Source organism: Leptidea sinapis, chromosome 2, assembly GCF_905404315.1.
Source record: "Leptidea sinapis chromosome 2, ilLepSina1.1, whole genome shotgun sequence".
NCBI classification, from domain to species: domain Eukaryota; kingdom Metazoa; phylum Arthropoda; class Insecta; order Lepidoptera; family Pieridae; genus Leptidea; species Leptidea sinapis.
This window is the reverse complement of record NC_066266.1, coordinates 24,333,136-24,350,106: the sequence shown is the minus strand read 5'-3', so window position 1 is coordinate 24,350,106 and position 16,971 is coordinate 24,333,136.

Sequence of the window (16,971 nt, the reverse complement as noted above, 5' to 3'; positions counted from 1 at the left end):
ACTTGATATATTTTAATATAATTATCACTACTATACTATATATATATATATCCACATTTGGTGTTGGGGCTGCTGCTTCGACGGCAACAGTCGCACATATTATTTTGGTCTCAGTGAGTCATACGTCTTTGTGCCCTTTGGTGTCGCAGAATGTTCAAAATACTATCTTCGCGCCTCAATAAGGCTACTGGAAACCCAAGCACTGGCAGCTATTTCGGTCAACGGATCAGCCTTGCTATCCAACACGGAAATGCTGCCAGTATTCTTGGTACGCTTCCACGTAATGATAGTTAATTATATGTAGTCATAGTATTGTAAATATAGTTATAATATTTGTTTTGTTTGAATAAATGTAAAAGTAGTTAGATTTTATTTATGCCTATTTTAGTTTAAAATATTACAATAAATATTTAATCTTATAAGTAGTTAGTTATAGATATAAAAAAATGTAATTTCTTCCGGTTTCACGAGATGGTGCCTGATCGGCGCTAAAGTTGATGACTCTATTACCCCCCTTATTAGTTTCCAGAGCGCTCAGTTCGAGCCTCGGGGCCCCTCTCCCTCCTTTCCTTATCCGAGATCCCCCCTCACCCCACACCACTCTATTATTATATATTATACAAGTATACAGGATGTCCCAAAGTTATGGGACATGAAGGGAAAGTACCTTAAATATCGTAGTAAATATCGTATTCACAATAAAATGATAAGAAAATCAAAAGGCAGCGGACTCATTAAAAGATTGGTGATTTGCGTAAGACAGGAGGGATCACACTTTGAGCATTTAATTAATTAATTTACAAAAAAATACCCACTTAATTGACTCCTTTCTCATATCTACATATCATAAAAGTAGGGGTGTTTTTTTTTACATTTCAGTCGGTTCAAGTCCCAGACGAGGCAAGTAATTTTTAGAAAATCTTTGAATGCAGAATTACATATTATGTATATGATATTTAAGGTACTTTCCCTTCATGTCCCATAACTTTGGGACAACCTGAATACGTATCTATGTATATATTTACCTTAGCTTTAAGTTCTAGTCATTAGTCTTAAGTTAGGTTAAGTGATAGCAAATAGGCAGGTTTTACCAATTTCCTGGATTTTCCCCCACAAACCATATATATTAGTTTTAAGCATAATAAAGTTTTATCACGTAGATAGGGTTGTAGAAATAAGTTTTCTGAGACCTACATATATAAGGCTTAATTGTTAATTGCTATAATAAGTAGATTATAAGTAATTATTTATATATTATATTTAGAAATTTGAAATTTGAATTTTTTTTTTCGAGCCTCGAGGGAACATTACTGAATGTGATTTCTAAGGGCTAACGCTGCCCTTATCGACTTTTAATTGTTAATAATAAGTGTATATCGTAATTTTAAGTGTGGAAACTTTAAAACACAGATGTTATAGTTTTATTATTTGTGTTAAAATTATCACACCTACACATTTCAGTTATGATTATAATATGGACGTTCCAAGCCACAGACATCACATTTTAAGGAATTCGTGTTTAAAGTTTAATTAATATTATTGTATTCCATACAAGTGGGCTGGGCTACTATATCATGGTGTCATTTAAAGAGTGACAGTAGGGCTGCCATGTTTTGTCAGTCCGTATGAATGACGTGACCAGTTTTGTGTTCTTAACTCAATTTCGACATGATTGTGATTTGGTTTTTCTGGAATTACGTCCATTTTATGTATTAAAAAGTGATAATTATATAAAAGTAATTAAGTAAGTAAGTAAGTAAGTATATCTTTATTTGGAACAAACACTACAAATACACGTGAACATTTACAAAATATAATAACAAATAACATGAAAAAACTTATCTTAAAAATTACTATAATATACCTAATCTAAGTAAAACTAACATACATTAAAAAACTAAACTAAGGCTTATTCTATATCAACATAATAAGGTGGTATTTGCAGTGTTATGTCCCAAAAAGGTTTGCTACTCAGCATATTAGTTGGGTATCACCCAACACTGATTTTCAGTAGCTACCTTCAATAAGCCGGCCGTCGCGATAACAGCCACAAGTGCTTCCATTATTAAATACAATAATTATGAAATAAATAAAAATAAATAAATGATAGTACTCAAAACATAAGGTAGTAAATAATATTATAGTAGACGGCTAGATCGTAACAGTTATTAATTAGATATATATTGATATATAATAATGAGATGATAATATATAATATATAAAATTCTCGTGTCCCGGTGTTTCTTACCAAATTCCTCCGAAACGGCTGCACCAATTTGTATGTAATTTTGTGTGCATACCGGTTTTTTTATATTTTTTATTGTATATGCCCAATATATAAATATATATATACATATATAAACATATATAAACATATATATCCATATATACATATACACATTAAATATATTCATTATTGTTCACCCTTTTAACAAACAGTTCGTTAGCCAAGAAAATCCGAATGACGAATCTAGTTTGATATTTCACAGAAATTCGTTCCGAAAACTGTTTACGTTTCCTCTGGCACAGTTTAGCATTACAATGAATATACTTTATGTCATAGTTCCGATTATGTTGGTTTTTTTGGTAATAAGTTTGATTTTCTTATTGATATGACACTTTTCTTATTAATTAATTATGTGTCTTAATTGATATGCCCTGTCCATTACAATAAAGTGTCGATCGAGATTTTGACAAAACCTAAAAATTCTAAGCGGCACTACAATAATTGCGCTCGTCACCTTGAGACATAATTTTTCTCGTTTGCTCAGTAATTTCACTAGCTACGGCTCCCTTCAGACTGAAACACACTAATGCTTACACGTTACTGCTTCATACTGTGCAAAGAAGCCTCCCACTGGTTTTGTGGTGTCGTGGGAAGTGTCCCATAGGAACGATGTTCCTTATTATAAAAATGCGGAACCCTGCCGAACATAATTGATCAACGAGCTGTTTCGATCGGTTTCGTTCCGTCTCCTTGTGGAGTGCAGTGCTTTTTTTTTTGGAATAGGAGGTCAAACTAGCGTACGGGTCACCGTGCAACCGGGTGTTAAGTGATCACCGCCGCCCACATTCTCTTGCAACACCAGAAGAATCACAAGAGCGTTGCCGGCCTTTAAGGAAGGTGTACGCACTTTTTTTGAAGATTAGATTATTATTTATTAGATAACTAAGATTTTCTTCGACTTGATCCGACTTCGACTACGGCATCTAGATCTTTTACCCTCTAACGCTCAAGGCTGTCGGCTCTGCGTGCAACATGGCCAAAGATCGAACTATGCGCTGTAAGCAGATCGTGTACAGTACTTTATTATTTACGATATTAAAAGTAGGTGACTCCTGACTATAAATTAAAATTTATGTGAATTGATATTATAAACACCTCATTAATGTTAACCTTTGATTGATTTGCAACTATCACGTAATCTTTGCTATCCCATGACCTAAATACGCAAACCTAACCTAAATAGAACACGTGTTTCGTATCACGTTCCACATGCGAAGCACGTTTATACACTAGAAAATCATTACGATTTTACTCTTCTACCTGGAAGTCGTTCATAAAGGGTGTTAAAAAAATCTGTACTATAGCTTGAGGCGTATATTGGTATCAAGTAATGAGAACAAATAAGTATTGATTTAAGGACATAAACTCTTTAATAAAAGTAAAAAGACACATCTGCATGCAGCCGTTTTTATTTTTCCCCGCCCACACACCCATTTCATTCATGTACCATGCGAAAGGAGCGCGCGGCAGGCGTGCGGCACCAAAAACGACAGTTTTGTAATAATAAATAATAAAAATCGCCCGCCTTATTCGTTTGACACGCCTCGCCGCGCAGCTGACCAAGGCCAAGGCGATGAGTTTAGTTTTTATTTCCAAAAATATATGTGATTTTGTAGCAACGTTTTATTTGAACCCAAATTTACGAAGTGAGCCATTTAAAATGAACTTGAAGCACGATGGATGAAGATGAAATACCTCTGAACGCGCTTTCAAATAGGCTAAAGTCACGTGGTTCAGTTGGAAACAAAGAATCAATTGTTTTGATGTCTTCAACGTCCTGTTCCCCCTGAGCCCAAATTATCAAAGACAAATGAAACATATCAATGAAATATATAAAAAAAATCCCTACCGAACATTATCCGCGTGAAACCGAGAACATGAATTTGGAAAAACTCGTAAGCCCCGTTCCATTCAAATAAAATCAAAATCGCTTTATTCATGTACGTTCACGGAAATGACACGTCTTATGAATGTCAAAAATATGTTTTTTTATTGAATCTACCGCTACTACGTAAAGGGTTGAGCTAATGAGAAGAAGTAGCAAGAAAATCATTGCCACTCTTTTATATTATGATTTACATTTTCTTAGATTTACAAATCATTTCACTTACAATATAATGTAACATGTAAAGTGATGCAACAAACATACTCAAACGTCAAGTAGTCAATACCTTACAAGAGTAAGCCAAAAAAGTAAATTTAAATTAATACAAAAGTTATTGAGTACAGTAGTTGCATCATCCATATATACCGTAAATAAATAAAGGTATTCTGTGAGCATTTTATAAAGGACTATATATAAAATATATATTATATGATAACTTTTAAGAATCTGAAGCAGAGTCCTCGGCAACAGGATCATCCTGCCACCACCAGCAGCGTCACCCTCAAACATATTTTAGGGAAGGGGATGACCCGTCCCATGTCGCGGCCACAAGCTGTGACATTTAAGCGAGCATGACGAAGCCTGTTACGAGAACTCAAGCAAACAACAATAAAAGAAGCTTAATCTACATATTATGCAATACTCACCAAATACCTCTACTTACAATTTGACAATTCTGCTTACACTTTTAATTAATATCATATATTAACATAATTTATAAATACTTAAATTTGATATATCTAATCATACTGTATATTATTTAATCAAAACAAATCTTATAACTATATTTACAATACTACGACTACATAAAATTAAAACTATCATTACGTGGAAGCGTACCAAGAATACTGGCAGCATTACCCCGTTGGATAGCAAGGCTGATCCGTTGACCGAAATAGCTGCCAGCACTTGGGTTTCCAGTAGCCTTATTGAGGCGCGAAGATAATATTTTGAAAATTCTCCGCATAATAACATAATTTATAATTATTAATATTATATTTTTACTAACAGTAATCAAAAGCTCAATCCTTTAACAAATCAAAATCACTTTATTCATGCAGGTCAAGGAAATGACTTTTCCTTTTTTATCCACCGCCTTTGAGGGTTGAGCTTTAATAAGAAGTAGCAAGAAACTCATTGTGACAATCACTCACTCACAAATAATTTTACTTACAATATATATAAAGTTGCAACAATAATACTCAAACTACATGTTCAAAAAAAATGTAAATTAATACGTAAAAAAAAGAGTCATTGAGTACAGTCACGGCGACTACTACTGTATCAACAATAATACTAGGCAATGGTACAGTAGATGCATCAATCCACACACACCGTAAATAAATAAAGGTATTTACCGACCATTTTATTTGCAATTATAAAAAATATAATTTTTAATTTTAAAACCATGAAGGAGAGTTCCCGGCTACAGGATCATCAAGCGACCACATGTAGCGCCCGTTCACGAGCATGACGCATCGTCTCCCTCGACCATATTTTAGGGAAGGGAACAACCTGTCCTACGTCGCCGCCACAAGCAGTGACATTTAAGCGAGCATGATGAAAACTGTCGCAAGAACTCAACCAAATAAAAAAAAAATTAATGTTCATCTACAATATATTCAACAATACTCACTAAACACCTCTACCTACAGTATGACAATTTTTTTTAAACCCAAGCTTTCTTATGATCTAAATAATCCTTTAGTTTGTAATACGATTTTTCTATAAGTTTATGTTTAATATAGGCTTTGAACTTGTTGAGGGACATTTTCATTATGTTCTCAGGAAGCTTATTATAAAATTTAATACAATTACCGATAAATGACTTGTCGAGTTTACTAAGCCTAGAAGTGGGCATTAAGGCGAGGACTGACTAGGATTGTAAACGCTACAACCAACCCTACATTATTTGTGGTGGTCATGTGGCTAAGCTAAGCAAATGGGCATTTATTTTACTGGTTTTCTTTTGTTTATTCAAAATTTACATAATAAATTGACAAATTGTTCGGTTTAAGTTTCAGAAAAGTACTAATTCTATTCAATTCTTTAAAAAAAGAATATTGTTATCGCTTAAAATTCGGAGATTTTTGACTCCAAAGTTTATTTTTGGGAAGCAACTTTCAAATTTTTTATTGGATATTTCAAATTATATATAAATATTCTATTCGGTTCAAAATTTTCTTTAAGTCGTTCTTTGTGCACTGTATTGTATGTATTTTGCGTCGGAATATTTTCATTGCGTTATGTTGTAATCGACTCCCTAAGAAACCATTTTTTGTTGATATTGAGGTATGACCGCGCCTTAACAGTTTATATTTGTTTCTAGTATTTATATATTATTACGAACTAGACCATTTTTTGCAGATGATTCTTTATTAGAACCCGTAACACCCATTTTTACAGACAAAATTGTTATTAAGAATCTGTAATACCCATTTATACAGAAAATGTTCTTAATTATAACCTTTTTAGCAGTGAAATTTCTTAAAGCAGAACCCGTTATACCCTTTAATACAGAGAAATGCCTAAGCGAGAACCCGTAACACACATTTTTACAGACAAATTTGTTATTCAAAATCTGAAATACCCACTTATACAGAGAATTCCACCTTCGCACGACACTCCACAAGTTAGGATATCATCCTCACCATCTGGATGTGTAGCGGTCCTCCACAGTGCGGTTTTCAAGGAGCTTTCCTCCACGTACTACAAAGCTGTGGAATGAGCTTCCTTGTGCGGTGTTTCCGGGAGGATACGACATGGGTACCTTCAAAAAAAGCGCGTACACCTTCCTTAAAGGCCGGCAACGCTCCTGTGATTCCTCTGGTGTTGCAATAGAGTGTGGGTGGCGGTGATCACTTAACAACAGGTGACCCGTACGCTCGTTTATCCTCCTATTCCATAAAAAAAAATGTTCTTAATTATAAACCGTAAAACCCTTTTATACAGAGAAAGTCCTAAGTGAAAATCCGTAAAACCTTTTTCCACAGAGAATGAAACAGAGAAATCTGTTAAAGAGAACTCATAATACCCTTTTTATACAGTGAATGTTCTTAATTAGAATTCGTAAAACCCAATTATTTATTTATTTGCAGTACCGCTCAGGATTCATGAAAAACGCAAAAATTCCGCTCGTCACCTTGAGACATAAGATGTAAAGTCTCATTTGCCCAGTAATATCACTAGGCGCCCTTCAGACCAAAACACAGTAATGGTTACACATTACTGCTTCACGGCAGAAATAGACGCCGTTGCGGTATCGATAATCTAGCCGGCATCCTGTGAAACATCTTAAACACAACATCATTGTGTCTGTTGCAATAAGGGTGTGGATTAGATTTAAATGTAGCGCAAACGTACTTCCACACTACTTGACAATACATACCAAAAATACGACATTGAATACACAAATACATACATACACTCACGCCTTTTTCCCGTCGCGGTAGACAGAGACCATAGAACGCCACTCGCTTCTATCCATAAAAACCTCACGCGCTTCCTCTACATTCATTACTCTTTTCATACATGCTCGCTGGTTCCGGGTGCTTCGGACATTTCCTATATTCAAAGCGTTCCCAATTTGTTCGATGAATGTGTTTCCCAAACATTGTTCTGCCACGGCCTGCTTTTTTTATGGAATAGGAGGACAAACGAACGTACGGGTCACCTGGTGTTAAGTGATCACCGCCGCCCACATTCTCTTACTACACCAGAGGAATCGCAAGAGCGTTGCCGGCTTTTAAGGAAGGTGTACGCGCTTTTTTTGAAGGTACCCATGTCGTTTCGTCCCGGAAACACCGCGCAAGGAAGCTCATTCCACAGCTTTGCAGTACGACGGAGAAAGCTCCTTGAAAACCGCACTGTGGAGGTTCGCCACACATCCAGATGGTGGGGATGATATCCTAACTTGTGGCGTGTCGTGCGAAGGTAGAATTCGGCGGCAGGAATCAGGTAATAGATATAGGCCTGATAATATCAACACGTCTTGTCTTTCGTGACCCACTTAAATTCAATTTCAAATATTTTTATTCAAAAAAGGATGTCACATCACTTATTGAAAGTCAAAATAACTGCCACCCATTCCAAAATGAATGCCTCAGGCCTGAGAAGAATGGGCGCAACAAACTCAGCGGACTTTTTTTTCATCAAAAAATATGTTTACAAAGTAATATTGTACACATAAACTTATTATTTAACAGCCTGAGGGCGGCTGCTCCATTCCCAATCTGTGACATCATTAAGAAAGCCATTTATGTTATAGTGACCTTTCCCACACAATTTTTTTTTAACAATTCTTTTAAATTTCGTAACACATTTGTTGTGTACATTTTCTGGGACCATATTGTAGAAGTATTCATTGTCTATTCACATATAGATACTGAAAATCGCATCTATATACGCATTTATAACCGCGCAGATGGCGATAAAGCGTAAAATATTAAAATTTATTTAGAGTCCTTCAGACGAAGTTCGGATTTTTTTTTCCGGAAGAGATGTAAGGTTTTTTAATACGCGACCTGGATTGACCCAATTTATTCAGGAGACGCCAATATATTTGGTAATATATTCAAGGGTTGTCACGTAAAAGTTTATGAAATATTAAATTTCTATATTTATACTCACGGACTAGTAAAAAAATAAGGACTCCGTGTCACCTTACATAACAGTGTAGCACCAAAACAAGTCGATTAACGTGTAAATATATAGCCCCTACGCACACACATACACTACTACAGGCCGATAGGCGGCCATTATGAGAATTGTCATCGTCTGTGGTAGATCAGTTTGCGTGTCAATAAAATATTTAAAAAATGCCGTCATGCGTTGTGATAAAATGTAAAAATGATATAAGTATTTATCCCCCGTAACCGCACACACACTAGCATAACGGTGCTTCACTTGCTAATATCGCGGCGCGGAGTACTTCTTTTTTTACTCGTCCGTGTTTATACTATGTCCGTGTTTATACATGTCAGTGAGCTTAAAATAAAAAATGATATATCAAGAACTTAATACATCTCTAGTAATAATAATAATTTCGTAAATTCGGCCTCACATGGAGTTCTGTTCTCACCTCTGGGCGGGTGCTCTTAGTACAGATGGTGGCAGGATGATCCTGTTGCGGGGCTCTGCTTCTGAGAGATTTTGAACATTCTCTGCGCCCATTACAATACAGTGCCGCTCAGGATTGTTGGGAAGCCCAAAAATTCTGAGCGTCACTACAATCTAGCCGGCATCCTGTGCAAAGGAGTCTCCCGCTGAGATATATAACATATGGGATCGGTTGAGTGAAACTATATTGACAGGTTGGATAAATTTAAGATCGGTGTCTTGAACTCACTGCTCGTACTTGCTGTACTTTTTTCTTTACAAATTATTGTGAAGTTACGTAATAAAAAAGTAATTTATAATAGTATAAACCTTGATCATCGTTTTGCGCTCGCATTTTATCCTAATGTCGCCCGCTAAGACTACAACTACTAAGAACACCGCCAACGAGATTAATCGTTCTGCAACATATATTATACTAGCTGACCCGACAGAAGTTGTTCTGTTGGTAATAAAAATATAGGAATTTGCCGATAATATTTCAAGACAGCACTAATTTTTTCGTAAAACATTCTCCCTGTTGTTTGTAATGAAATTGTTTCACAGCGGAACTGTCAAACCGTGCGTCACTAAATTATCTCATAGAAAATATGTCCATACAAAACAAATAATGGTAATAAAAATATTTATGGGTCCCAAATCGAAATAAAAACTATCCTATCTCTCAATTTGGACCAAACTGCACTACATGAAGTAATCTCCATTTAAATCCGTTCATTAGTTTAGGAGACCATCGCGGACAAACAACGTGTCACGTAATTTATATATATTAAGATATTGTCGCATAGCAACGCTTCGACGTACATGACGAGAGTTGTCAAACTTCAAGGCATTGATAATTTCGACAGCTCCGTCAGCAATACTCGTAGCTCTGCGGAAAAGTCTATACTTCAGCCGCTGTAGACCCAGGTTCGCTACCTTTACCAGTGTAAGGAATTATTTTGAGTTTTTTAAAGTTAAAGGAAATTTTTAGTAAGTTCGGGATCAAATCGATGTGGAAGCAGGATAAAAATAGTTAAAAGAAATTTCTAGAACAATTTAAATTTAAAGATGGAATTGAAGAGAATCATTTTGAAAATAGAACGGATCCGGGGGTATATAAGCGGTACTAAGCGTGGCCTACGGCAGTCCATGTTCAGACTCAAAAGTGTATAGGAAAAAATGGAAGAGAAGAAGAATTAGTGATAAATGATTCAGAAGAAGAAGATAGAAGAGAACTAGTGTTCGGTGAGGTGTGATCTGCTGAAGACACCGCCATCGACAAGAAGAACAGCGGCAGACCGGCGAAGTACAACTTCAGAAAAGTGGACGCAAATAAAGACTCGTTCCTATAAGCGGAGTATTCATTTCCAACCACCAGACCCACTCTGGTGTCAATATCATCAGCCCAGTATATCACTAGATAGTTCACTCTTCAAACTGCTTGCGCAGCTGTGCGCTGCCGACATTCTGTGCAAAGAAGTAAAATTATTAAATACAAATATAACACGTTAAGTGACAACCCTAGCACACGGAAACAAAATATAGTCCAGCCTTCGTATCTACGAGACAATATGGCGAATATTTATAATGATATTATAATAATATGCCGCACGTCGCGTTTAAATAAAGATTATATTATAGTTTTTCGTGTCAGATGAGGATTTTGTGCGCTAGGTAACAATTATCAGTATGAATTTTACAATTCGTGCGCACACCACCACCTAAATTCAGCACTCTGACATTAGCTGTCAACTAGATCACTTGTATCATACTTCAGCTAACAAGTCTCTTGTAACTCATATGTGAACTGAACCCACTGACCTGTATAAATACAGGACACAATCTATCGATTTTTGCTAAGGTTGTCATCACTACTTTTTGTATCGCACACTCTCACTACATGGCCAACAGCGCCAATATGGCGAATATCAAACAGGCACAATAGTACTTTGACAGCCGCCATTCCAGTGGTATATAGTAGAGGTTAGTGACTGAATCACAACCAATGGGCGAGAATGATTGCAAATAATTGCACAACACAAAACTAAATAAAAATAAAAAATAAACTAAATATAAAAAACCGACTTCAAAACTGAAAAGAAATAAATAACTAAAAATTATATTTATTACACCTCTTATGCAAACCCAATACCTTTAATGTTAGTACTATTATTTGTATGTCCTACCTATTGATAGGTTTTAAGTCAGTGCCAAGCCCTAAACAAAATAAAACTAAATATTATAAACAGCTTACTTACTTTATTTATTTAGGTTGTCTGGCCTTGCGTGTGTCTCCGCTTGGGTTGTTTTTTTTTAGACGAAGCCACCCCGCGCAGTGTCACGCGTGGCAAGTGTAGGTACCTTTATTACATTTGGCTTGGCACCGACTTCAAAGCTATCAATATGTAACACAAACAAATAATAGCATTTTATTAATATTAAAGGTAAAGGTTTGCATAAGAGGTGTATTAAATTAAATTTTTAGTTAAGTATTTGATTATTTTCAGTCTTTGAAGTCGTTTTTTTTAACGTAGTTTTTTTTTATTTTTTACGTTTTAGTGTCAGTTAATAATAATATATAATAACTTGAATGAAAACTTTATAAAAAACCATAGGTACATAGAAAACAATTATGTCATCCAGGTAGACAAACATTTTCATATAAATGATCATAAAATGATAACTACTGGGCCAACCTATGTAAAATGTTTATGGGACCAAATGGCGTGTAATTCGAATGAAACAAAAATTACGTAAATCGGATCATAAATCTCAGAGTAATCGGTATACATACATAAAAAAAATACCGATCGAATTGATAACCTCCTCCTTTTTGAAGTTTGAGGTTTAAAAAGGAACAACAGCCTAGCGAAACTCTCTAAGAAAAAAGCGATTCACTCGATTGTATGAAATGTGCAGTCATTGACAGATTGACAGATGACGGCTATAATCTTGTAAAACACGGAGATAGCCGAAATCCACTGCATCATATGCAACTGTTCTCTTTTAAACTTGCCGGATTATACTTCGTCGCCAATCGCCATTCTGTAATTACTACTATATCAAACTTATGTCAAATAACTGCACGTTTCATGCTAAACTAAATTTCAATTTTTACTTACGGCCGTTCCCAATATTCAGTATATCTCTTACTTAAGATAAAAATCGTAACTATCGTTGACTTTTCTGTCTCAATAAACTTGTCGACGGTAATTCACCTTATCCGTACACGCTGTCTGTTAATGGGACAACGTTTAGCTTAACAGGGATAGAAGTTTGTATGGAAATTGCAATTCACGCGTCCCAATATATGGCGATAAGAATGACTTATCGGGTATATTGGGACAACTTCAGATTGTTGACAGCTAATTACTGACAGTAGAAGGTAGTAATTTATCTCTAACTGTAGATAGGATATTAGGAACGGCCGTTAGGCAGTCTTATGGCGTAGTATTTACAACCTCTTTAACTTACAAATCTATTATCTTTGTTGACGTCATCTCGAAAACGGCCGGTGGAAGTAATGAGCTACAGAATTACGAAGATAAACTTCATAAGAGTAAATTTCAATCTCGACTTACTGATGAACATTAATTCCAGGACTTAATATGTCAAAAGATTGCATCAATTTTACTGCAAAAGTCAGACAACGTCACCAGTGGGAGGGTCCTTTGCACAGGATGCCGACTAGATTATGGGTACCAGAACGGCGCCTATTTCTGTCGTGAAGCAGTAATTATGTATAAGCATTATTATGTTTCGGTCTGAAGGGCGCCCTAGCTAATAAAATTACTGGGCAAATGAGACTTAACATCTTATGTCTCAAGGATAGTTATGTTCAGCTGATGGTAATTGATACGCCGTGCCCATTACAAACTCAAAAATTCTGAGCGGCACTACAATTGCGCTCGTCACCTTGAGACATAAGATGTAAAGTATCATTTGCTAAGTAATTTCACTAGCTACGGCGCTCTTCAGACCGAAACACAGTAATGCTTACACATTACTGCTTCACGGCAGAAATAGCCGCCCTTGTGGTACCTATAATCTAGCCGGCATCCTGTACAAAGGAGCCTCCCAATTGTACATTAACATGAAAATAGCCTTAACTAATACTAAATATAACTACTTTGTATAATTTGCACGTCAGAGATATGGAAAACATATACTTTATAAATATGTAATATTAACGTCCATTTAACAGGTTTATGCAAACCAAAGCTCTGACTTTGACGTTATTTTAGCCAGTATTCCAAGGTGAAGGTTGGAACATTCCCAAGGAGATGACTTCTACAGATATTCTTGTTTTGAGTCACAAGGTTCTTCGGCAGTCGATGTATGCACATGAGACTTGACAAGTGCCCTCTTACGGCCGTTCCCAATATAATAGCTACAGATAGAGATAAATTACTACCTTCTACTGTCAATAAACTGAGGCTGTCGCAATATACCCGATAAGTCATTCTTATCGCCTTATATTGGGACGCTTAAATTGCAATTTCCATACAAACTTCTATCGCTTGTAAGCTATACGTCCTCCCATTGAGTCGTGTACGGATAAGGTGAGTTACCGTCGATGAGTTTATTGGGACAGAAAAGTCAACGATAGTTACGATTTTTATCTCAAGTAGGCCACAACCGGAGATAGACTGAATATTAGGAACGGCCGTTAAGCACTTTTGAGACGGATTCCAGCATTACATCATCCCATCCTTGGACATGCTTGCCTCCATCACGAGCGAGCAGTCACGCACGCGGGGACTTTGTTGGTAACCCACTTCACAGATCCGATCGATCATTCAAAAATGGAGTACTCACGCGGCAGGACGAGCGCGAGGGGGTGTTAGGGGTACGGGAAGGGGCTTCACGTACCAGCGAGGTCCAAAGAGAATGTGGCCGTGTTGTATTATAATAGAAAGTTGACAAAAGATGCAAAAACAATCATTTAATTATACGCGGCCACAGAGTATACAAGTACAAACTTAAAATTATAACTCATGGACCATTGTTATATAGCGATACTACTTGCTCACTCCCCGTACAGGTATTGAAATCGTAAGTACAGGTCACCGACAGCCCACTGTGCAGAGCCCGCATGGAGGCAGATGAAACAGCCGCACACGTCACTCTGGAGTGTAGGAGTGTGGCCACATACCGGGCAAAACACCGGGGGTCACCGAGGACTCTCCCCGAGGTCATGGGTGACATCAGAGGTTTGATACAATACCTTGAGGAACTGGGGTGGCAGGATTAGCCACCCACCTCACCATGCAAAATAGGCGCGCTGTAGTCGTCGAGTTGCGGATATATAATAGCCCGTGTTAACCTATAACCTATCGTACAATCTACAATCTACAAAAGTATCTACAAAGTAGACCAGTCAGTAGGGACTCACGCGCGAACAGTGACGCACGTGCGCTTTGTTTGCTACTACTACTACCTACTTCACCGATCCGACCGATATTTCAAAAATGGAGAAACATAAAATATTCAAAGCATATTAAAGGTCATTGAGATCCAAAAATTTTTTTTAAGCTTCCTAAAGACCCTGAAACAATCGAATGTAAAGTGATTATTTATTATAATGAAATTACCATTCATGATACCTACCTATTTATTACCTATATACTAAGTAGGTTTGACTATGATATTTTTATAAGTTGTACTTATACTACGTAGGTACAGTTTTAGGTAAAGAAGACAACCCTAATATCGTCAGAAGAGGTAAGAGTCACGCGATAGAAAGAGAGGCAACTACTAGGTGAATAAAAATGTAGGTTAATAGCGCTGTGCGATCTGAATTACACCTTATTACGGCTGCGGAAAGTAGTCCTTCACCCTTTCTCTGGGCGCAAAAAATCTGAAAAGGGCTCAGCTAATGTTTCATCAGATACAGCACCAAGTAAGGTCCTCGAATGGCGACCATGTATCGGAAGGCGTAGTGTTGGTAGGCCCCCCACAAGATGGACCGACGATCTGGTCAAGATCGCTGGAATAGGTTGGATGAGGGCAGCGCAAGACCGATCGTCATTGGCCTTTGTCCAGCAGTCGATGTCTTCCGGATGAAATGAATGTTTCATCTTATTCAGAATCAAGACTTGACATGACCTTTGTACATTGGCGGACGCAGATCGAACAGTAGAACTGGTGCAGCCCAGTATCAGCTGGATCCATTTGACCGCGTGCAACGAAGAGCTGCTCGAATTGTCAAGACCCAATGCTCAGTGAACGACTCATCACTTGGCGTTACGTAGAGACGTAGTTTCATTGTGTGTCTTCTACCGCATTTATCACGGGTAGTGTTCCGAATTCCACCATCGCGTTGTGTGGCGTTCCTCCACAGTGCACTTTTCAAGGAACTTTCTTCCACGTACTACAAAGCTGTGAAATGAGCTTCCTTGTACGGTGTTTCCGAGACTATTAGACATGGGACCTTCAAAGAAAGCGCGTTCACCTTCATTAAAGGCTGGCATCGCTCATGTGATTCCTCTGGTGTTGCAAGAGATTGTGGGCGGCGATGATCACTTAACACCAGGTGACTCGTACGCTCGTTTATCTTCCTATAATGTCCAAAGTATGTAGTAGGTACTTCTTTTATGCCTTCCCAAGAGATACAGGCGCGTAAATGTGTATGTGTGTATTGTTTGAAGAAAATTATTGTAACGAAGTGTCTAGGCGATAACAGTTACCTACTTTATATTCTCTTGTATAAATGAATGTCACATTTGACACTGTTTGAAGACCGTTAGTAGCGGTTTTGGCGCCATTTCATCAAACTGCGATCGGATACATGTACAATATATTTACAAGAACCTTTAAAAATTTTATTTATACTAAAATATGCTAGATATTAGCTTATATAGCGTTTTATTACTTTGTAAATACTTAATCGGTTTGCTAAACATTTTTATTAATGTAATTGTATATAATTATCACTTTAATAATAAAAAGGATTATGTGGTTTTATGAAACCACAGTTAAGTGAAACATTTTTTCACACTATTGACATTTAACTAAAAATTTTTTGGAATAATATTCCATTAAGGTTTTGTTTTGTTTTTTTACGGTGTAAACTTAATTCATCGTCATTCATTTTTGTACTATTGTTTGCTTTTTCCACATTGATGAGTTTTTTGGTCTCACTAGCTGTGTCGTTGTTTACCAAATGCAGATAAAAGTTTCACTTTAATAAATAACAACATTTACATTCAACACTGACAAAAAAAACAAAATAGCGTGGAGCACTGACACAATGAGTAATAGTCTATACACTACACGGTCAGCTGCTGCGAACTATAGGCGCCTTCACTTTAATAACAAATTCATGATGAAGGATGGCACAGTAGACTTATGTCGGGCGTGCCATCATCCTTTTGAGTCTATCAGACATATTATTTCCGGTTGTCCTCGTCTTGCCAATGGAGAGTATTTGCACAGACACAACCAAGTAGCCAGGATTATCCATCAGCAACTTGCTCTTCGATACAATCTTGTGCATTTTGAAGTCCCGTATTATAAGTATACTCCGGAACCAGGTCTGGAAAACAGCCGTGCCAAGCTCTACTGGGACTGATCTATCATCACGGACAGAACTATCATTGCTAATAAGCCTGATATTGTGTTGGTAGAACGGTTAGAGCGTCGGGCATTTATTATTGATACCACCGTTCCGGGTGATGATAACCTTGTGAAAGCTAAAATA